The 24,325-nt window shown below is 45.8% G+C and overlaps 1 long non-coding RNA gene across 6 annotated transcripts in view; it reads left to right on the forward strand.

The window, feature by feature from the left end:
* The window catches only part of LOC309611136, a 357,456-nt gene that overhangs the window by 245,155 nt on the left and 87,976 nt on the right, over positions 1-24,325 (forward strand). Inside the window, exon 7 of one of the 6 annotated variants that reach the window (XR_014234341.1) lies at positions 2,886-9,409. The exons of the other annotated variants lie outside the window; for them this stretch is intronic. This is a non-coding gene — a long non-coding RNA (uncharacterized lncRNA). Of the gene's footprint in view, positions 1-2,885; positions 9,410-24,325 lie in introns of those variants that run through there. 6 annotated transcript variants of the gene reach the window in all.

Consider the following 24,325-nt stretch of genomic DNA (forward strand, 5'->3'; position numbering starts at 1 on the left):
GACACTTATGTTGCTTCCCTAAAGCTCGCTTTTGATCAAGGTCACAGATGAGCGATGTAGGTTGCTATGAGTAGAGGCCAAGGTAGGAGATGGGGACAGAGTGGGAGAACCCAGGGGGCCGAGGAAGTGCAGGTGTCATTGCCCACAAGCCTGGAGGGCTAAGTGAAGGAGGGAGCCAGAGTGAGGGTCCCCAAGGAGGCAGGTGTGGCTTCAGTGCAGCACCTTCCATGACCCCTGCCCCTTCACCACCCTGCTCCACCGTGTTCGGTGCCCAGGGCAGTGACCCTGTGGCTTTGACAGCATCCATGGCTTCAGGTTCATCAGGCTATGGGGAGACAGTAGTAGATGGAAGGGTTGGAGGAAACTGGGGTGGGGTATTGACTCCTGCAGCTCCCCCGCTGCAGGGACACCATAAGCAAGGTGTTATCTGAACACCTGAAGAGGAGCCTCCGGCCGGCCCCCTCCCCAGGTCCCTTCCAGGCGTGGAGTGGTCCTTGTGGACTTTCTTCCACCCTTGGAAATAGTTTCTTTATCAAAGTCTCCTGAAGTGAGCCAAACTGGGGTCCTGCCTGATACAGTTCAGAGCCCACAGGGCTTGTAGACGCCCACCCTGTGGGCAGGGGGACTCTGCTGAGGGTCCACAGAGGGTGAATGGCATCGTCCAATTTGTATGACTTTTATAACTTTCTGTGTTGAAATAACTTCACACTTATAGAAAAGTTGCTAGAATAGTACTGTTACGGGTTGAATTGTGTTCCCTCCACCAAAAAAAAGAGGTATTGAAGTGCTAAACCCCAATACCTCAGAATGTAACCTTGTTTAGAAACAGGGTCTTTACAGAAGGAGTCAAGTTAAAATAAGGTCGTTAGGGTGGATCCTAATCCAACATGACTGTGTCCTTATAGAAAAGGGAAATGTGGCCACAGAGACAGCCATGCACAGAGGGAAGAGACACAGGGAGAAGGCCATGGGAAGGTCGGGGTGATGCCAGTGAACATCTGGGGATTCTAGAACCTGCAAGAGGCAAGGAAAGATCCTCCCCTATAGGGTACAGAGGAAGCAGGGCTCTGCCGACCCCTTGTCTCAGACTTCTAGCCTCCAGAGCTGTGAGACAGGAAATTCCTGTTGTTCTCAGCCACTCTGTTTTGGGTACTTTGTTATAGCAAAGTGCTCCCCAGGAAACTAATAAAAGTACAAAGGAGTTCTGTTTACTTTTCACCAGCTTCACCAATTGTAAACGTTTACCAATTGTCACATTTCTTGATTTTCTCACTAAATTTAAATATATATGTGTATATATTAATTAGATACGTAATAGATTAGATACATAAAAGTAGATTATATATATCTCTATATATACTATACTACATATACTATAGGTATATTATAGATATACTATAGATATATGAAGTATTAGATACATTTATTAATATATGTATTAGTATACTACTAATATATTAATACATAATTATGTACTTATGCTAATATATTAATATAAATAATGTATTATGTATTAGACATATGTATATAATGAATATATATGTTAGTATAGTATTAAATATATAGTCAATAGTAATATATAACACATGGTATATATCATACATATATACTTATATACAATATATATAAATAGTTTTTTTCTGAACCATATGATGTAAGTTGAGTGCTGATTCCCTTCTCTAGAATGACAAAATCTCCTGGTTTGCCTGGGATTTTCCTAGCTCTAGCACTGAAAGTCCCACACCCTGGGACCCCTTAGAGTCGTGAGCAAACTGAGGCTGTTGGTCACCCAACTGTTAAATATTTCAGAGTGTATTTCCTAAATATAAGAACAATCTCGTACATAACCACAGCACAATTATCAAATTCAGGCCATTTACCATTGCTGTCATGTGTTAGCCTGTACCACAGTCCCATTCAAATCCCACCAATTGTCCCAATAAGCCCTTTACAACTATTTCCCCATCCTCATCTCCAGGGCTAGAGCCAATCCAGGATTATTTAGATAACATGTTTCTTGAGTTGCTTCTGGACGTCCAGATATTTCTTCTAGAACAGTTTCTGAGTCTTTTTGTGTGGTTGTGTGTGTGTGACCTCAGTCATGGATTACAGACCACTGACTAAAGTAAGAAGCCATTCTGATAATAAATAGATGCACAGAAGAGAAGACACAGATCTGCTCTGCAGTAGGCAACCAACTAATACATGCGGAGAAATAATGGAGTTACAAAACCAGCGTTTTGCAGCCATCATGGCATTAGTAGATTCAGATGGCTGTCTTCCATGGTTGCTAAAAGCCAGGAGTAAAAGTGGGATGAGGATGGGGATTTATAGTTTGGAAGTCGCTGGGTAGAGATTTCGGTCAGGGCCCCAAATCGCTTCACAGTAGAAGTGATTTGCTTTCCCAGGTCTTGCCGCGTGGGAACATCAGCTCCCTGAGGCTGGTGGCCCTTTTGCCCACTGCTGTAGCCCCAGTACCTCACCAAGTACTGGTGACATAGCAGATGCTCAAAACATACTTGTAAACTGAACGAGGGACTGGACGAGGAAGGTCTCTTAGGGGCAGGGGTTGGGAAAGTAGAAATGTTTCTGCTGGATCTGTTGTACTTCCCTTTCCCACAAGTGGCGTGTTTTCTTCCGTACAGGGTTCCAAAGCAGAAACGGCGGTGGGCGTCCACTCTCTTAAATGTTAACCATGTAATAAACATGAATCACCAAAAAGTGCTTTTAAAATAAGGTTAATGGAGCTGCGTTTATTCCATTTTGTTGCGTGGTTAACTAGATGCAAATAATTACTAGCTCCACATTTATGGATGCTCGTTTTAAGGTTATTTTATGTAGCTCTGTGAAGTGAAGGCTTTTGTTTTTCCCTCTTGGTTTTATAGGGCACTACGGAGTAGAACATTCAATAAAGGCCTGCTGCAAAGGGGTACCCATCCTGGGGGATGACTCCCCAATGCCCAGGCCCCCTGTGCTAATTCCTATCGGGGACCCAACCCGTCCCAGGCTGGGCCATCCCTTTCATATCCTGCATGAACCAAATGCAGGAGCGAAGTGTGGTCCCCTGGGTGTTTCAAGAGAAGAGGGGACAGCTGACCTGTCACTTGTCACTTCCCCTGTCAACATTATTGTTACCCATTTGGAATTAGGGACCGTGCCAGCCCACTCCCCTCCTCCTTTTTCTCTGCAGTGTGCAGAGCTGAGTGCTTAATCGACATTTGCATAAAATGCCATAAATCATAGAATCTTAAAGCTGCAAGAAGGCTGAGAGGTCAACCAAGCGATGAACAAGAAAGCCCGAACGGCCGGGGAAGCCAAGGAGTCAGGAAGAGAGACGGGTGGCTGACGGTGTGCACGCTCTTCGGGCACTGCCTCGTTTCATACTCACCTTGCCCTGCGGAGCCGGGATTGCATGTCCACTTGGCAGATGGGAACACCGAGGCACACAGTGATGGCTGGCCTGGGATTCTCAGCAGTATCTGATCTGACTGACCCCAGGCTTCACGCTCTGTCCATGGGGCCTCACGGGAACCTGGGAATCTGGTCATCTGGGGGTGCATGACTGAGCCTCCGTTTCTCCATCTGTGAACTGTGTGTGGACACGTTCTGTAAATGAGTTACACAAAGAGTGGAAAACTGAGTCCTCTGCACGCTGACAGAGAATGGGGTACCCAGAGAACCCTGGCTCTGTCCCTGGCAGGGGTCAGAGGCAAAGAAAAGAGGTACGAATGTGGGAGTCAGACAGAACCAGGGTCAAGTCCTACCTTTTCTATGTGATTACCGCGTGAACTTGGGCAGGTAACTTTATCTGCTCTTCTACCTTCGCTTCATAAATATCCAGAGTCGTGGTCAAGTGCAGAGTCAGAAGTCTGACTGTCTGGGTTTAAAATGGCTCTGCCGCAGATGACCTGTATGACTCCACACACGTGATTTATCATCATTGTCGTCATCGTCACCACCATCTACATCCTCCTCCTCCTCTTCATCATCACCATCATCAGTATCACCACCATCATCATCAAGGTGTAGTGCACATGTGGTACAATACATAAATCTAAATGCAAAGCCTGAAGAGTTTTTACGTCCTCCTACCCTGTGTAACCACCCCCAAGATCAGGTTCTAGAGCACTTTCAGCAACCCAGCAGCCCCTGCCCTTGGCCCTCCCAGTCAACCCTGCCCTCCGTCCCCAGAAGTAATCACTGCTCTATTGGCATCACATAGCTCTGCTTCTGAACTTCATACGGGTGGAACCACGCAGTCCATTCCTTTGCGTCTGGCTTCTTTCACTCAGCATCATGCCTGAGATGCATCCACGATGCTGCGGCTGCACAAGCCCATTCTTTCTCATTGATGTAAAATATTCTATGGTGTGACTTCACCACAGTGTGTTGATCCATTCTTCTGTTGATGGACATATGGGTTATTTCTAATATTTAGCTCTTACAAATAAAGATCCTATGAACATTCTTGTGCACGTCTTTGGCGTCCCTAAATACGTGTTTTTTAGGGGTCTACACTTAGGAGTGGAACTACCAAGTCATAGTTTAGACCCATATTTAGCATAAGGAAATGTTAGTGTAAGGGTTTTATCTCCTCTGTTCCTCCCCTTCCTTGTCTGTAAAATGGTGCCAACCTCTTAAGGCCGTTGTGAGGATTTAATGTGATAATCTATGTTAAGTGGGAAGAAAGCAGCAAAATACAGAATGAGATGTACAGCTAGATACCAATTATGTAAAGTTTCAAAACCTGCATGAACAACAAAATATAATGTTTATGGATACATAATTGTGTAATAAACATTTTAAAAATTATTGACATAGTAAACTCCAAATATAAGCTCCTGGTTGGAAAGTAGAAGAAAAAACTGGGATCAGGGTAGGTGCACGGGGACCTCAGCTACAGCTGTGACGTCTTGTTCCAGTAGAAAAAGATCTGGAGCAAATAGAGCATGCAGTTAAGATTTTTAAAAGCTAGTGTTTATTATATTTTCTGTATTCTTGCCTGTATGTTTGAAATACTTTTCATTAAAAAAAACATTATTACTAAAATGTAATATTAATCTCCAAAATATTAATACTACGTAATGGTTTGTAACCTGCTTAGGATACAGTATGCAAATAAATGCTAGCTATTATTATCATTAATACTAAGAGCCCATTGTACATGTAATTCTCACCCTTCTTCTTGCTGGGTAAATCACACCTCGAAAACTTGGTCCAATGTGGATCCAGCTCTCACACTGTTGCTGGCACAAAGGAGGGCCTCAGTAAACCCTAGCTCTGGACATTTTCTTAAAATGATCAGAAGTCACCAAGCACGGCGGTTTTGACTAAATATGTCAGCCCTTCTGTGTGTCCAACTCCAATCACAATAGGAAACAAAGACCCCAGGAAATCTGTGCATTGGAGGGAGCTGTGGAATGCATGCTCCCAGCTCAGCCCAAGAACCTGGCCAGGTGAGTTATTCTTTTTCTCTCGAGACCTGCACGGGGTACCCGACAGCCAAACTGCCCTTGACAACAGGCTTTGGCTTTAACAAATGCGATGCTGGAACTATTTATTTTCCAAATGTGTTTGAATTTTGACTCATTGTGGAGATGCAGTTGGGGAAAAAAAATGACCAGGAAACACACACACACACACACACACACACACACACACACACACGTTCACACATACAGAGAATAAGCCAATAGCAACCACCCTTCCCAAGAAAAAAATGGAAAAGATGAAGATAAGCAAAAGAAGCTTTTTCGTATCACTTCAATTAAGAGGAACAAAATAGTCAACAGGCATACATGAGTGTGTTTGTGTATGTGTGTGTCTGTGTGTGCACCTGTGTGTATGAATTGAAAGGGGAGAGATTAGGTGGAGAGGGAACAGAGTGCTTAGGGGACTTCCTTGGTCCCCAACCCTTAACCAAAAAGATGCTTCTTGACTTGCATTCCACAAGGTGGCTGGACAGAATAAACGTGGATTTTATTTTAATAATGTCTTGGGCAAGACAAGGGTTCCTTGGCTCTAGCAGAATGGGTGCCCTGCCCTGGCATAGCGTGTAGCATGCAGGGTGAAATGTTGTTTCTGGGCTCTGGTGAAAGCGGAGCAGAGGAAGCAGTTGTGCCGCTAATTGCTCCATCGAGGGCTTGGTTTACAGGGATATCAGTGCCCTGGCCTCCAGTAGGTCAGCATCATAAAAAGAGAGAGACACAGCAGCCCATTAGCACGGGAAGCAGGGGTGCTGGGGAGCCGGCGGACAGGAGCTCCACACGTAGGTCAGCTCTGCCGGTTGAATTTCACTGCTGAAATCTTGGGGACAATGAGGGGTTTCCTCTGCCCAAAGTAAATGGCATTTGGAGCCTTTGGGTTTGAGATCTGCCTCTGCCACTTCCAAACTATGTGCTGGCCCCCTTGAAACTCAGTTTGTCCATCTGCAAAATGGAGCAATGCCATCTGCTCTGGGTTAGGGTGACAACTATAATGAAGGATGTCTAGCACCGTGCCTGGCACGATGCCACTAATGCTGACTGGCTCTTATTTTTAGAGGAAAGTAAGATTCAGACTCTCTGAGCAGGCAGTCTGGTAGGAAAGACATCAGGTCCAGTTGGGACCAGTAGAAAGGGGCTCAGGATTGCGGAGCTCTCTGTAAGAAAGTCAGCCATGTGCTGCTGGACACTTGTCTGAAATGCAGCTGGAGCTGGTGCAAATGGCAAACTGGGCTGAATTCTCCAATGTACCTGATTCTTCTCATCAGCAACGGTGACCAGGGGAAGCAGAGGAAACCTCTTTGTTAATCTCCTAATAAGCACCTACCACCTTCCATGTGTTTTACATGCACTGTCTCATGTAATATTTTATCCTTATAATGATGCTATTTTCCTCTCTGCTGGACATCTATTGGTTTTACCAGCCGAGCTTCCAATCCTCCTTTCTGCTAAAGATACATTTATACATTTTATTCCAGAATGAAGTCCCCATATGCTTCTGAGAGTGCTGTTCTGTACCTGCTATGGGAGAGCAGGAATCTGGCCATGGCTTAGGCCTGACCAGTCAATGTATTCCATTCCTCTGGTGGCAGCGATTGACAGAGATGAGCATTTGACATATGACAGAAGTGAGGCTCAATTGCAGGATGTTAGCTGGGACTATTGGGAAAGGGATGGTCTTTCAGTGACAATTGCTAAACTGGGACGATATAGGTTTGGAGCTGCTGGCACCCTTTTTGTTACCATGAGGTAAGGTCTTGCCTAAGAATGAAACCAACACAAAGAAATCAGAGTAGAGATGAGTCAGATGTTTTTAATACTGTTTCATTTTAAAATGGTTTACAGTTGTTCACAAGGAGTTGCAAAAGTAGTAATACTTCACCCAGTTTCGTCCAATGATAATATTTTACATAACCATAGTAAAATTATCAAGACCAGGAAAATGACATTAGTACAATGCTATTAACTTGAATACACCCTGATTGGGATGTCACTAGTTGTATGGGAACTTTTTGGGGTGGGTGTATAGTTCTATGAAATTCTATCACATGTGAGTATTTGTCACCATGAACAAGATATAGAGCGCATCCGTCACCACAAAGAAACTCCCTCAAGCAACCCCCAAATGGTCACACCCCACCCCACCCTTAATGCCTGGCAACCCCCGATCTGTTCTTTAGAGCTATAACTGTGTCACTATGAGAATATTCATATATAGCATTCTTTTCTTCATCTTTGAATGTTTCCATCTTCCAGATGAATCATATATAGCACATGAACTTCCAGAAGTGGCTTTTTTTTCACTCAGCACGATGCCCTTGAGATCCATCCAAGATGTTACATGTATCAATAGTTTGCTCCTTTTCATTGCTGAGTAGTATTCCTTTGAAAGGATGTACCATCGTTTGTTTAACCCTTCACCCACTGAAGGCCAAGTTATTTCCTGTTTGTGGGTATTAGGAATGAAGCTGGTATGAACATCCATGTATAGGTTTTTATGTGAAGATAAGTTTCATTTCTCTACAATAAATACCCAAGAGTGAGATTGCTGGATTATATGCTAAGTGTATTTTAACTTTATAAGAAACTGTCAAACTCTTTTCCAGAACAATCCCCCAACAGCAGATTGGGGGGCATATGACCTTCTTCTTGCCCATGTTCTCCTGATAAGCAACACCGCATTTGTCCCTCGATCACAGAAAACATACACTTTCCCTCTTTAGCGTCTGTACTTAGGAGCAAATGTGAAATGAGATTCAAAACTTGCATTCAAAAACAACTTTTATTTTTTCTGATTATAAACACGATGCTTGGTCATGGCAAAAGCACAGGCAGACCTCGGAGATATTGTGGGTACGGTTCCAGAGCACCACAATAAAGCAAACATTGCAATAATGCGAGTCACACAAAATTTTTGGTTTCCCAATGCATATAAAGGCTATGTTTACACTACACAGTAGTCTATTAAGTGTGCCATAGCATTATGTCTAAAAACCAATGTACATACTTTAATTTAAAATAATGCTTTTGGAAAAATGGTGCCAATAGACTTGCTTGAAGCAGGGTTGCCACAAACCTTCAGTTTTTAAAAAGTCAGGATCTGTGAAGCACGGCAGAACAAGGTGTGCCTGTATTTGGAAAATTCAGCAAAGGGTAAAGAAGAACTAAAAATCTCCCATAAACTCACGCCCCAGGTGAAACCACCCTTGGGATTTCAGTGTTGGAATCTCAAGGTTCATTCTCACCATCCTCTTTAAACGTCTACAAGTCACCATTCATCCTTGGCCGGTGGGGTGGGTGCCGGGTTTTCTCTTTCCTTTAATAAGAAGGGAACTGAAACAAAACAAAACAAAAATTGGAGGGGAAAATACGCCCCAGGCCTTGGCTGCTTCTCTCTTATCTGCCTGCACTTCGTGGAGCAGGAGTTTCCTCTTACGGCTCTCAAGACTAGACACGCTTCTAGTCCTGTCACGCGCCTCCGGGCCAAGCAGCCCATTCTTATCAGCAGAAGCACCTGGTGCATTGTGGGAGAGCCGGCTGGGTGGGGACCCTTCCCAAGAGATTCCCCGACTGGGCCCCGGGCCAGCTGCCCTGCTGACCCGGAGTTGATTTTTGCTTCTCTTTGCAGCCTTCCCCTTCCCACCTCCCCTCGCTTAAAGAAGGCTCTGGGCTGAATAGAAATGACTTGCCGGGGTGGTGAGCCCCAGAGGGACACCCTCTGCGATTGTCCCCAGATCTCTCCAGAAGCCCCGGGGCTGGGAGGGGTGAGGAAGTTGAAGTCACTGGTGAGGGGAGAGTGGGCTCTAGGGAACATGAGAACACACCTGTATACTCTCCGGCCCAGCAGTAGAGACTTCAAATCCATGAGTACCTGTGATGGCTTTATCCCCTCGGGATCCCTGGCATCCTGATGACTATGATTTTTACTATATATATATATATATATATATATATATATATATTTTTTTTTTTTTTTTTCCCCCATAGTTGGGGAAATTGATTCAAGTTCACGTTGATAGTTCTAATCTGCTAATGTTTCTCCATTTTCAAAATCTCAGGTCTGGTCACTGTCACATTTAATCTTTGAAATGACCCTTAACCGTGGTTGCAATTATTTTTTCAGGTTTATAGTTGAGAAAGAGGAGGCAGGCACAGAGAGGTGAAAGAACTGACTCAAGGTCACATAGCCGGGAAGGGGCAGAGCGAGGGTTCTGACCCGCCAGTGCCTGCCTGCTTCTGACTTCCTGCTCTTTCCAACACCCCGGGTCTCGGTTTCCCCATCGGCACAGAAGGCGGATTCATCTAGATCCTTTCTATGGCTCCTTCTCCTTAGAACTTTTTGATGCCCGTGTTTCAGAACCAAATATTTGCAAAATCCAGCTCAGAAAGGGGCCTTGACCCCTGGAACTGAAAACTTGAACAGAGTCAAGTGTGAATTTGCTAAAATGGAAGAGAATTGGCCCAAATCCAGCCCATCACATGCTGGAGGTGGGTGGCGGGACAGTAAGGTGCCTGGCAGAAAGTGCAGGCAGTCAAACAGGAGAGAAGGGAGATGCTTGAGCAATGCATTTACAATCAATTATTGCTTTGGGGAAAAAAATCACGATTAATATTTTTAAAATGTAAGGAGAATGGAAACTTATAAACAAAAGTCAGCAGAGAGCCTCCCGTCTAGAAAATCTACTCAATGTTTGGCCAAAATGGTTCTAAACATCTCTCTGCACGTTTGTATTTCTAGGTGAAGAACAGTTTGCAAATGTGCATCCCCCTTGTCTCTGGTCATGGTGTGACCTAGCCCTGGCAAGCTAGATTCTTTGTCCACGTCAGTAGATGACTATCCTTACAGTCATGGTTTCAGCACGTTCCAGTATTTGAATACATCACAGTTGTTGAACTAGTGCCCTGTTGATGGATCTTTAAGTGGTTTCCAAATGTTTGCTATTGTGAGCAACCCAAAGCTCAAATGATATCTAGATGGAAGACATTGTAGATATAAGTGATATAGATATAGATGCATATGTAGGTGTAGGAATTGGTATTGATACCTATGGGTACACATTGATATCAGTATGAGTTTTAACCACTGGCATCAGAGTTTATTTTATAATGAGGGCTTGCTTTTCTGAGGGGTAAATAGCTTGCTAACTGGGCAATATTGAGGTGGAAGCTTGAAACGGTCTCTCTTCTTCTCATAAGGCAACATGGGCCGAGGGGCAGACACATAGTTAAGTTCTCAGTAATCATCCCTTTCCCCTTCTCTCTCCTGCCAGCCTCACTTCAGAGACAACAAAGAGGCAGCATTCCTTGAATAATTCATTCAGAAATCCAAACAAGGACTTCACACCTCCTATGCGCCAGATTCTATGCTAGGCATTTGGGATGCAGCCATGGAAAAGGCAGGGACCTCACTTTCCAGGGGCTCTGGGCCAGGGAGAGATGCCCAGATGAAGGGCGAGGTGGGATTTAACAGCAGTGTGAAGAGTTCACGCGAGGAGCCATGAACAAGGTCAAGAGTGACTGACGTGGTTTGGGGGGATGGGTGAGCATGGTCGGGAAACACGTTCTGGCATCAGAGACACCAAAACTAGGCTTGCAGGGGGATGATGGGAGTTTGCGGGTGGGAAGTGCACTTCAGCAGGATGGAAGAGAATAGAAAAGGCAGTGGATGAAGCAAAGATAAAGTGGCTGGTACACGGTGGTTTTCTTGCAAATGGCGGGTGAATGAGCTGCTCTGACTCATTACTTCAGTGATGGGGTGGGGATAAGGTGCCTACAGGCCTGGGACAGGATCAAAGGTGAGGATGCGGAAAACAGGAGACACTGCCCTGTCTCTAGGTCCTGGGCACCAGGGGACAGTGTCCTGTGAGGGTGTGGGTCATATGTGGACAGCTCATATAATTTTTCAGGGGGAGGGGAAAATCATATCTTTGACAAAACCCCTCCTGATTTTTAAATATTGGCAAGGCATCCAATCTAAAAACCAAATGAAATATCAACAACCATAAAAACACCTAAAAAACCAACAACTCCACAAAATGCCTTGTAAAGACTAAACAGAAGGCATCCTGGTGACAAAATTGTACCCAAAGGACCCTGGTTGACCAGCTTGTCACTTGACACCTCCCCAGGGATATGTGACCTTCAAAGACACCCTCCAAATACAAGCTTCAGAAAAGATAAGCCCCTTCCATGTGGCTGGGTTTATTTTTAAAGCAAGGTTTCCTTGTCTGTGTTCAACTCGATGGGTGGAGAAAATAACTAGAATTGATTTCTCTGCACCCGCCAAGGAAGAGAATACGAGGCAACTTGCATCTCTATACACGGCAGAAGAAGGGGGAAAAAAAAGAAAGAAACTTCCTTCCAATCTGGGTCTCATCCCACGGATAGTCTTCTCACTTTTTGGACTGTTTTAGGGGCGTCTTTTGATTACAACATTGGTTTGAAGAGACACTAATTGTACCCTGCTTACAATGCTTGTAATTATGCGTATTACATTTTGATTCATTTCCATATGTCAACACCACTGCGAGATGCAGGGTGGTGGTGGGGTGGCTGAGAACCGCTTTTATAATCGGTTATTGTCTATGAAGAAAAAAATCCGCACAGAACATGAGTGAAGTGTTCTTTGTTGAAATTGGAAATAAGATTATACATAAAAGTCATCCTCTGACACCCAGAAAATGGACAGTTTAAAATAAATTGCCACTGCTGATCAACAAGATTGCTAGCTCCCTTCTTCCCTTTTACACTAATGAGGGAAATACTTTTCAAGTCTCTAATAGCAAGATGTTCGAGTGCGTCATTTCAATAGCTTTGTTCTTAATAAAAGGTGACCCCAATATTCCCCCCCTTTGCTGAAGACATTGTCCTACCCCGACATATTTGTGATTCCAGGCTCCTTGTAAAAAAGAAACGAGGGAGAGAGAAAGGAAAGGAGAGGGGATGGGGGAGGTGAGGGGGCGGGGTGAAGGGCAGAGTGACAATGTCTCCTTAGCTTGAAAAAACCCAGCGGCATGGCGACAAGCAGAATCGGAGCCCTTCCGGTCTGAAGGAAGATGACTCTGAACCAAAGCAAAAATAAATAACCAAAACCAAACAACAGCTTCAAAGAACCTGTGTGCAGACCGAGCTTCCTCGGAGGACTTTTCCTGAGTGCAAATCCCTTTCGTGCATGAGATGAAAGGACTTAGGCATCTGGCTGGCATTTCCACACAGTGGCTGAGGCAGGTTATTGCCTGCAACTCTGGAGACTGAAAGATGCTGAAGGTTGGCTCCGGATGGAAAATCCTGGAGGTTTGGGGTGAGCCAAGGCTTGAATGCTTTGGAACAGGATTTGCAAAGGGCTTGGGGTGGGGGGCAGAGCTGGAGGGAAAGGGCACGGGTCTAGGGCACCCCCGTTGTTCACCACTTACACTCTGGGTGTATATACTGAGTTGTGTCCCTCTCAAAATTCATATGTTGAAGTCCTAACCCCCATAACCTCAGAATGCGACTGTATTTGGAGACAGGACCTTTAAAGTGGTGATTAAGTTAAAACAAGGCATTTAGGGGGGGCCCTAATCCAATCTGACTGGTGTCCTTTTAGGAAGACAGGGAGACAGCAGGGGTGCACACAGAGGCAAGGCCATGTGAGGATACAGAGTCAGAGCCCAGGTCTGCAAGCCAAGGAGAGAGGCCTCAGGAGAAACCAGCCCTGCTGACAACTTGATGTTGACTTCCAGCCTCTAGAGCCGTGAGAAAATACATTTCTGTTGTTTAAGCCACTCGCGCTGTGGTATTTTGGTATAGCAGCGCTAGCAGACTAATACAGTGGGTGATGGAGGGCAGGTCGCGTCACCCGGTCTGTAAACGGAGAAGATAAATCCCATCCTGCCCTGCTGCTTAGAGTCACACTGGGTGCAGGGCAGTGCCTCTCGGAGCTCAAGGGTGGGAGTTTCTGGGTAAGGAGGTAGGATTTGTGTCACAGTCAATAGATGTATCCAGGGAGAGCGATAACAGAAATTCCCACTGATTGAGACTAAAGCCGGTGCTATACAAGGACTTCCTCATGAATTCCTCCACCAGCCCTGTGAACGGGACTGCTACGGTCCCTACTGGAGATGGGAAAGTCGTTAGGTGGCCCATTAGGATTGGAACCCATTTCGACTTATACAGGTATCTCCCGCTTTTAGTTTGCTTTATGCCATTTCTCTTTTATGAAACACCTACGTTAGTATCTGTTTTCACTAACTGAAAGAAATTCCAAGAGGAGTTTTGCTTTTACGAAAAAGGGAGAAAAGCAAAAATTGCATTCAGTATTTGTTTTGCACTGAAATGTTGTAGAGATAGGATGAGCCCCGAGCAGGGCGGGTGGCACCGCTGAGCTCCCTCCCTGGGATCCACACTGAGCATCTCAGCATCCGGCCACCATAGCTTTGAACCTCTGTCCATGAGCATCTGTGCTTTATCTCTATTTATTTTGTGCATCAGTGAGCAAGATGTGTCCTAAGGTAACTATTTCTTCGCTTTACGCCGTTTTGGCTTACGGAAGGTTTCGGGTAGTGCGAGAAACCTGTCCTGGTTTTTTGTGGTTTGTATCTCCTGATCCTGAGTGTGAAAACTGTTCAGACCCACTGTTTGGGAAAATTCCAAGGGCATGATGGAGTAGCCTCTCTTCCAGACATGTTTCCCCAGCCGTCATCCCTCCTCCAGCCTCTAAGTGTTTAGATGTCTTCCCTTCCAGGCCACCACAATGGGAATCAAACAGTTTTGCCCAGGCTGGAGGTCAGGTTCAAGGCTCTGAGCAGAGATTAATTTCTGCTTTGGAATATTCCTGAGTTTTTCATTTTGCATAGTCTGACTACACAACAAGCCTCCGCGATGTGCTTGTATGCTCCCTGTGGACGCCAACATGGCATCCTGTGATTTGGTCTTTTCACAGGACTCCGCGAGGCTATTGGCCTCCTGCTCTGTCACTATATAGGACAGCCTCCGGGACAGTTTGCTCCCTGGGGTCAGCTGGCCCTGTTGTGGGGCCTGGTTGTCTGAGTGTTCATGGTAGCAGGGTCCTGTCCCCTGTAGAGGGCTGTGCTTTGAAATATAGGAAGAGATGCCACTAACGGTGGCCTTCAGGCCATCAAAAAGAAACCTGGCCAAGTCCCGACCTGAGAATTTGTTCTCAGCAGTGCTGGCACCTCTTCTGTAACTCCAGCCTGTGTTTACTAACGTGAATGAATAGTACAAGCTAACCTTCTGTGTTGGGAAGGCCTGTGCTAAGATCTTAGGCTCATCAGAGCATGTCAGCCCTCCATCCCCAGCCAGCCAGCAGGGAGAGGCAAGGACCCCTGTTCTTCAGAGGAAGAGACTAAGGTTTAGAGAGGCCCAGCAGCATGCTGAAGGTCACGCAGGGGGCATGGTGGAGCCGAGCCAGGATTGGGACACGAGGCTGTCTGACTCCAAAGCCCATGTGCCAAAGCGCTGGGCTCTACTGCCTGCAGCTGCTGCTTTGCCCGGGACCCCTATGCACACCCCACTCAGGCAGGGGCCTCCTGCTCTTTTGGTCCCAGTTGGCCCTGACCGGTCCACCAGCTTCCCCCTGACTTCAAGGCCATTTTGTAAGTGTCTGTGCCCTCTTCTAGTGTCCGTGCCCCAGCTGACCCCGGATTCTGCTTTTGCCGCCTCTGCCTCCAGGGTCATATGTGAATGGGAGACCCCTGGGCTACAGGGTCCATTTAGATCTACATCTGGCTAGGGACCTGCAGGAATTCTGCATCGTCCTCCACTTGTTTTAAGGCTCTGTCTCATCTCTGTGTTTTTTCAACTTGTGTCCTTTCATATTTTGTTTTGATATTAGCTTTTACACTAATATTTACACTAATGCTTGTTGATGGAATTCCAAATAGTCTCTGCCATCCCAGAAGAGTCTCGAGGATGCTGTGAGCCCCACAAGTGCAGGGCCCTCCGTCCCACTGATCCCTGAGTCTCCCTGCCCTACACAGGGCCTGGCTCATGGTCGGTGTCCAGTAAAGGGTAACTCAGCTTCCATGGTCATTACCCATCCATTCCTACCACAGGTGTTTATTGGGCACCTTTTATGTGCCAGGCAGCAAGGTAGATCTGTAGATACAGCAGTGATCCAAAGAGACAGAAATCCCTGCATTTGTGGATCTTACATTCTAGTGGAAGGTTGGTGATAAGGGAGGGAAAGGGGGGGAGGAGGAGAAATCAGAACATAACGGGGAGGGGAGAGAGAGGGAAGGGGTGGGGGGAGGGAGAGAAGGAGGGCCAGGAGGATTTATGCATAGAAATGTCTCAGAATATCAAAAATAGCAAAATATCAATAGAGGTTTCCTTTTTCTTGAGTTCTTCGTCTCCTTTTCTGTTACATTGTCTTGTTTGGTTTGTTTGTTTGTTTTGTTTGTTTCTTTTTACCTTTCCAACACTGAGCCCATACAATTGGTTTAATGATTTTTTAAAATGAGGGCTCTTTGGACTTGAAAAGGTAGGAGACCATGATCTGGTCCAGCCTGTCCATTTTATCGATGGGGAAATTGAGGCCCAGAGCGGGTGAGTGACTTGCCCAAGGTCATGGTGTGTGAGGGACAGGGCTGAGACTGGGATTCCGGGCAGCTCTCTCTCCCTGCAAACGCAGAGCCTCAGGAAGGAAGCTCCCATAGACACATCCACAGAAGGGTGCCCGGCCAGGGTGGACAGTTCCAAGCAACTTAGACTCGGGCCACAGGGCCCACACCAGGCACAAATGGTGAGGTGTTTGCTTTCTGCCGGGGGTGGCAGTCCCGACCCCTGGGTCAGTCATCAGTCCAAGGTCAAGCCTCAGCAGTGGGACACTGGAGCTGGACTCTGCTCCTTGGGCGAACATTTCTGAGAGGTCCCAACAGAATTGAGCCCCCGTTCACAGCAGTGACCATGACAAGCACCTTCAAATTGGCCCTCCCTTGTCCCTGTCTTGCTGAACGGACACTAAATAGGTAAATAGTCCTTGAATAAGTAATACGCGTAGTATGCCAGATGGTTCTAGCAGCTAAGGATAAAATGAACGGACTTTGTGGGGTGGAGAGTGACAGGAACTGCTGTTTTGGAGAGGGTGGCCAGGGAAGGCCTCTGATGAGAAGGCATTTGAACAGAGAACAGGGAGGAGGGAGGGAGGGAACCCCAAGGCTATCTGGAGGAAGAGGGTTCTAGGCAGAAAGAAAACGAATGCAAACACCCCCTAAGTGGTAGGGTGCCTGGACTAGGAGGAAACGAGCAATGCTCCAGGGTGGCTGGAGGGGAACGAGCAAGGGGGAGAGTGATGGGAGAGGTGAGGAAATCTAGTGTTAGAGAGATGAACTGATTTCTCCAAGATCACACAGCAGGGCAAGGCTTAGAACCCTGGTCTTTCAGAGTCACTCTTCTACATCACACCAAGCACGGTCCTCAAAAATGTTGAATGGAAAAGAGAAGGAGGGAGGGAGGGAGGAAGGTAGGGAGGGGAGATGGATGAATGGATATAGGGATAGATGAATGGATGGATGTAAGAATGGATGATGAATGGATGAATAGGTAAGTGGAAGGACGGCAAGAAATAAGGAAGAAAGAAAGGAAAGATGGTGGATGGATGGTAGGAAGGCAAGATGAATGGATGTATGGATATATGGATGGATAAGTGGATAAATGGATGGATGATAGATGGATGAATGGTTGGATGGATGGATGGATAGATGGAGGGATGGATGGATAGATAGATCGATGGAGGGATGAATGGATAGATGGATGGATGAATGGATAAATGGATAGATGAATGCATAAATGGCTGGCTGGCTGGCTGGATCAGTGGATAGAGATCAGGAAGGGAAGAAGAAAGAGGAAAGAATAGAGGAAGGAATGATGGTTGGATATATGGATGGATGAATAGATGGATAAGTAGAAGGATAGAAAGAAATAAGAAAAAAAGGAAAGATGATAGATTGATGTATAGCAGAAAGAAAAGAAGGAAGAGAGGAAAGAAGGAAGGACGAAGGGAAGGAGAGAAGGAAGGAATTTTTAATGTATTTAACCTCAGTGCTTCCTGCTCTAAATCTGGCCCACTTCCGTGTCAGGGGCTGCTGCCTGCACCCCGCCCTTTCCCTGCACCCTTCCCCCACAGCCCCCTTGCTGTTAAGCTTGCTGAGCCCTCACCCCAGAAAGGTAATTCTACCCTCTAATTACAGCACTTGTAAAAGTAAGAGAGGAGCTCATTCTTCAGAAATAAATCAATACAAGTTAAAGGCCATCCTGTTTGTTTCTGTAACAATGCTCTTTAGAAAATTGGGTGCTGTTCCGTTTGCTGACGGGTAGCCCATCCGTCATCGGCAGCCAGAGTCACATCACATTATGTTGCCAAACATAATATAGCATGATCGGGATGATGCATCAAATTGGAGATTGGCAGGGAAATGAATTTTAGCAGAGAGATCTCACTTGAGAAAATACATAAAGCCAAGAAAGAGCAAAAGCTTAGAGGGAGTTTTCATAATCAGATATGGGATTTAGAAAGCTCAATAGTACAGGAATCCCCAAACCAGGAAAATTATACCAATAACAAGATATAATCATAAAAACCAAGAAACATGTTAATAATTAGAAGAGAAGGGAGGACAAAACTGTCAGCAGTGTTCCCTCCACTGAGACACACACCAACCACAAGAGGCAGGTTTTATTATTCCTATTATGTGGTAAGGAAACCGAGGCTCAGGGAGGTTAGGTGAGTTCCCAAAAGTCACACAGTCATTACCAGCAGAGCCAGGATTCAAAGTTGGATCTGCTGATGCTGGACACAGAAGCACCAAGGTGTGTAGATGAACTGGGGCCAGTTTCTTAATTAGATGTAAACAATACAGTTGATTTTCTGAAAGTCTCAGAAACTTACCTGAGGCACCAGAATATACACATCTCACACCCTTGCCAAGGAGGCATGGCTGGTTTGAATGTGCCTTCCAGCCTTACGGTCCTTTGGGTCTATAAATAAGTGGCACATGGGTTGTGATGGTTCCAGGGAGGGTAACCGCCCTCATTCTGGGAAGCCTGAAGCTCTGCCCGTGACTGGTATTTCTGTTGGCACTAAGTAGGAGTTTGATTTTGCACCAAGGGGAGGGTTCGTGGTTAGCAAGCCCATCCTGGGTTTATGGCCCTAGCTGGTCCCCCAGTTCTGCTCATGCTGGGGCTTGGAGGAAGATGGGGGTGGCCGTCAACCACAGGGCTCGCTCTGCCATGCCCGGACCCTTTCTCTGTCATGTCTGAGGAGCTCCTTTCTTGAAGTCACATGGCCTCTTTTTCCTGGCAGATTCAAGCTGGTGAGATGCTCACGTGAATTTTAGGGACTCCAAAGGGACTTGAGCACATACTCTGCCTAGGGAAATTTGGCCTAGTTCCTGCCCTGGAGGGGCACAGGGGAGAGTATGTGTAAACAGACAAGTGTAGCGTGCTTTCATTTATTTGGAAACGCTCTAGTATCTCAAGTGTGGAATACAGTGCCAGAATCATAGTGGGGTTAAATAATTGGGAACTCAGATTGTTGATTCTATGTAGGAATGTTCAACCATAGCAGCACAAAGGAGAGAGTAATTAACTGAGCCAGGATGAAGCAGTGAGGTTCATGTTGGATTTTGAGGCATGCATAGGAGTTTGGTTGTAGGCAAACCTATTAGAGATGAAGGCATTCCAGGAAAACAGGTTAGTGGGCAGAAAGGCAGGAAGAATGGCATGTTTGGGGAATAATGTTATTTAGGAAGGGGGTGTTCCCTGGTTCGTCAAGTGGAGGTGAACAAAGAATGAGAGATGTATTATAAAACACTCTTTGGTTAGGTACCATGCCACTCTACCTGTGGGTGGCACTAAAGACAGAGTCCAGATGTCATGTGCCCAAAACTGCATTTTCCAAACCTGAAGCTAATTAACTGAAATGCAGGAGCACGTAGGACTGTAATGATTCTTTTCCTCCCTTTGGAATCCTCCTTTCCTTCAGATGATAAAAGAGATCTCTCTACTTCAGCAGACACAAAAATCGCTTAGGGCACATGTGGAAATGCAGATTCTTGGGCCCCACCCCCAGAGATTCTGATCCTGGTGGCCCTTGGACCACACCTGGAGAAACACCACTCCCCACAGACCCTGAGCGAGGGGCCCACAGAGACAGAGTTCTTTATGCTGCAGCACCCACACCAGGGATTCGAAGTCACTAACAGACATTCCCCAAAGGAGGCACGGTTGTTTCAAGGTCGTTTCAAGTTGGGAAGAAGGGACATGGGGCGGGAGCTCGAGATTTCACAGCGAATACTTTGTGAAATCACAATGGCATACTTTGCTGTAGAACCGCAGCAGCACCTTATTAAAAAAAGATCAGTGGGCCCTTGGAATTGATCATAAACTATTTCTGTCAATGTCATATACAACCGTGTTTGGGGAAGTTTGCAGGCACATCTGCTAACTTGAAAGGTTTTGGGGTTTGAAAACAAACAAATAATAAATAAATGAATGTATAATAAAATGAAGAGGGAGGAAAATCACACTTTGAGTTGGGAGACAAGAAATCATAAGAGAAAGGAAAACTGTGTATCCATTTTGTGTGTGTGCCTGATACCAACCTTGTAGGAATATTCAGTAAGAGGGATGAATGAATGAATGATGGATAACGTATTTCACGGATAGTCTGAAGGCAGCTGCGCCTAGAGCAGGAGCTTAGAAAGGACTGCATTTCCAGTTCCTAGTATTAGTTTTAGTAGTGGGATAGTTTCTTTGTTAAAATGAATTGCAGGGAATTCAGTGGTCCAGTGGTTAGGACTCCATGCTACCACTGCAGGGGGCACGGGTTTGATCCCTGGTGGGGGAACTAAGATCCCACAAGCCATGTGGCATGGTCAAGAAAAAAAAAAAAAGAATTGCAAGTTTGGACAGCAGTTAAGATGGCAACTTCTTCCATCAGTCTCTTTGGGTTCATTGCCTCAGTCTTCCCCCATCAGCTGTGGAATACTGAATTATTCATTTCAATTCTTGACTCTCCTGTAGTGATATGTTTACACCTTTGCCAGGGTTTCCTAGTGGGGAAGGGTACTTCTCCAACCAGACTTGACCATGTGATTTGCTTCAGCTCATGGGATATTAGCACATATGACACTTGCCTTTTGTCATGAGTAGTTGATGGTTTAAGGAGGATGGGAGGCATGTGGGGTAGACCCAGAGCTGAGCCCAGTCAACGACAGCCTAGATTACCCCAACCAGCCCTTAGATGCATGAGTGAGAAATCAACAGTTGTTGTTTGCCACTGAGAGGTCTGTGGTTGTTTGTTATGCAGCATTATTGTGGACGTAGCTGACTCATACAGCAGCTGTGTGACCCTTGTCAAGTTATTTAAGCTTCTTATGCCTCAGGCTCCTCATTAGTAAAATGGGGAAGAATATTTTACCCACTATAATCAATCTTCCAGAGTTATTATGAGAATTATATGTAGTAACACAAGTAAAGAATTTAGAAGAGTGCCTGGCATGTAGTGTGTCCAAAAGCTTCGGGCAAGTTAGTATCATCATCACCATCATCATCATCATCATCATCATATATGAAACCATGAAAATTGCTGCTTACATTGAAAGAGGAATTTGGGGTAGATTCTAATCATGATCAAAGTCTAACAGTATTCCAGTTGAAGGAGATGAATTTTCTTTATGTTTGCAAGTAATAATTGCATTTGCTGAGCCTTCTCTTGTGCCCTGAGCCAAACCCTCAGCCAAATATTATACGTTATTATTTTGTTGAATCCTCAGAACTGGTCTATTTGCAGATAAAGAGACTGAGGTTCCGAGAGCTACTTCACCTAGGGTAGAAGTGATGGAGCTGGGATTGAATTTGATGGAAACTCCAGACTCTACATCTGTAAGCTCCATGCTCACAGCTAAAGATTTCCATGTACTTTACCGATGAAGAAACTAAGACTCAGAGAGGGGAGGTGCCTTGCTTGAGATCACACAGCAGGTAAATGGCAGAATCAGCTTCCTTTTGATATTATCAGCTCTGTGAGATGAGAGGAAATCTCGGGGGGGTGGGGAGGGTGACTTGGAGATAGAGGCTGGTTTCTGAGGGCCCAAGGATGTATTCTTGAGGTTGGATATAAAAGAGAAACTCCCCTGATATCAGAGAGGTGGTGCCGTGCTGGGCCAGTGTGTGCTGAGGGTAACCGAGCAGACGTTCCTGGACCTACTGCTGGAAAATGTGCAAACGCAGAACTATTTCCCCTGCAGAGCCGGGTGGTGTGCAGATTCGACCTGCACAGCTGTAGAATCCTGCAGTGCTCGTTGGCCGTGACTCACCCACTCTGCAAAGCCAGCCTGGTCATTTCGGGTGGGGATCAAGAGCACACACGGTTGAATGTGGCTTTTCTGCCTCCCAAAGGACCCGTGGGATCTGCCACCAGGACACCCACTCCTCGACTACATCTTCTCTCCAATTGAGTTTTCAGAAAACATGGATAAGGCAGAGTCCTGGAAGAAATAATGAGAGAACAAAGAGAAAGGAACATTGATAGAGTGCCTACTGCATGCCAAGCCCTGGCTAAGTCACACTTTTATAAACTCTTGTTCTTCAGAGGCTTATCCCAGCAGCATGGAGAGCTCTGCAGAGCTGATTAGAAATGCAGAATTCCAGGTCCCGGACCTGTTGAATCAGAACCTTCATTTTAACAAGACCCCTGGTGACTCGTGTGCTCATCAGCCCTGTTAAAAATCCGCATTGCCTCCCTTGTAATGTAAGCCCCCCGAACCCCAATTTTAGGGGGAAACTGAGCTTAGAGCTGTGAGAATTTCCTAAGGTCTCCCGGGGAGGAAGAGGCTGCACCGCCATCTGCACTTGGCTCTATCTGGCCCCAGAACGTATGATCTTTGGGTCACCTTACAAGCAGAATGGCTCAGAGTTCTGTGGTTTCAGGACCATGATAAAGAGGGGCAGAGTATTGGAAACAGCCTTGTCAGTGGCAGCTGTGTAAGTCTCAGCTCTGCCACTAACTTGCTAAGATGTGTCTCTAGGACTCAGTTTCCTCATCCATCAAACGCAGGTGAGGATGCCTTACTCTTGGTTGGGAAGTTCTGATTCTAGGATTCCAAGGGTAGTGCCAGGGGCCTCTCCCATCTCCACATGGGGTCGAACCGCATCCACCCTCCAACCCCAAGGAACCTCCCAGAAGCTACTCCCACAGCCTGCAGAGACCCCAGGCTCTCGCCATCCCCCAGTCAAACAGAACTGCCCAGCCACCTCAAACACTACACAAAATCGCGGGCAACAGGGCAGAAAACCCAATTATTCTCAGCTGTTACACTGCTTAATTTAATATTTCCAACGGGTTCCTTGAGCTGCTTCTCAAGAATGAAATGCATATTTGGGCTCTGTCACAAAACATTACATTTTGTCAAGGCAATCCATTTTGCTGCGGTAATTTCTAAGTGCACGCCGGCCTCCGTGCGGTCTGGGGGTTTTACTGTGTCTTCTGGGAGGAGAGGCCAAAATGGGGATCTCTGCGGTGTCAGGTGGAGATGGTACACTGACAGACCCTGTTGTGGCATCTGTCTTTCTGAAGCTCCAAAGAAAGAGAGATTTGGGGGAGAACAAATAGACCTGGGACTGCCTTTGCAGCTGGAATTACAGAAGCAGGACCTGGGGTTTGGGCGAGGGGGTTGCTGGTAAAGGATAATTCTGTTTTTAAACTTTTTAAAAAAATTACACAAATCATCGTTCCTAGGCATTGAAGAAAAAATTAATTAAGATAATAAGAACAAAAGAAGAAATCACCCACAAATTCTCACCAAGAGATGAAGATGAGTTTTGTTAACATTTTGTTATATGGATATCCTTTTATTTTAATTTTTTATTTTTATTTTTTTAAAGTATTTATTTATTTATTTATGGCTGTATTGGGTCTTCGTTTCTGTGCGAGGGCTTCCTCTAGTTGTGGCAAGCGGGGGACACTCTTCATCGCGGTGTGCGGGCCTCTCACTATCGAGGCCTCTCTTGTTGCGGAGCACAGGCTCCAGACGCGCAGGCTCAGTAATTGTGACTCACGGGCCTAGTTGCTCCGCGGCATGTGGGATCTTCCCAGACCAGGGCTCGAACCCGTGTCCCCTGCATTGGCAGGCAGATTCTCAACCACTGCGCCACCAGGGAAGCCCTATACGGATATCCTTTTAAAATGGTTTAGAAACACTGTGTGTGCACACACAACCAAATGGGATCCCATATTGCATACTAATTTAAATTTAATCTTTGAAATAACTTTAGACCCACAAGATGTTGCGAGAACCTTACAGAGAGTTCCTGTGTACCCTTCCTCCCATGATAATATGTACATAACCACATCACAACCAGGAAATTGACACTCTGTGGACTATTTCATTATCTGCCTTCTCCACTTAACACTTTCCCATTAGGTTAAATCCTGGTTCTGCCCCTTTCTACCTGTGGGATCTTGGTCTTGAGACTTTAGTTTCCCATCTGCAAAATGGATTGATAAAGGAAGCACTCACCTCATGGCAGGCTTGTTATGAAAATTAAATGATATAATGCACAATGCGTGACCCACCTGAAATGCTTAGAAGACACCAGATACCGTCTGTGCCCATATGGTTTTATCTTTGTATTGTCCCTTCACATCTCAGAGATCTAGGGAGGTGCCTGAGGTGCGCTGGCTGCTAAGAGTGTGGAAGGGCTGAGAAGGCAGGACCCCTGTTTCTCTAGCTCCCAGTAACCGTGGTTACTATTTTTTAAAAATCTACTTGATGAATTTGAATTTCATTCATAAAATCTGGTTTTAGGAAAAGGAAGGATTGTGGGGTTTTTGAAATGGAGGA

Source organism: Balaenoptera borealis (assembly GCF_965194805.1).
Source record: "Balaenoptera borealis genome assembly, chromosome: 14".
Lineage (NCBI taxonomy): Eukaryota > Metazoa > Chordata > Mammalia > Artiodactyla > Balaenopteridae > Balaenoptera > Balaenoptera borealis.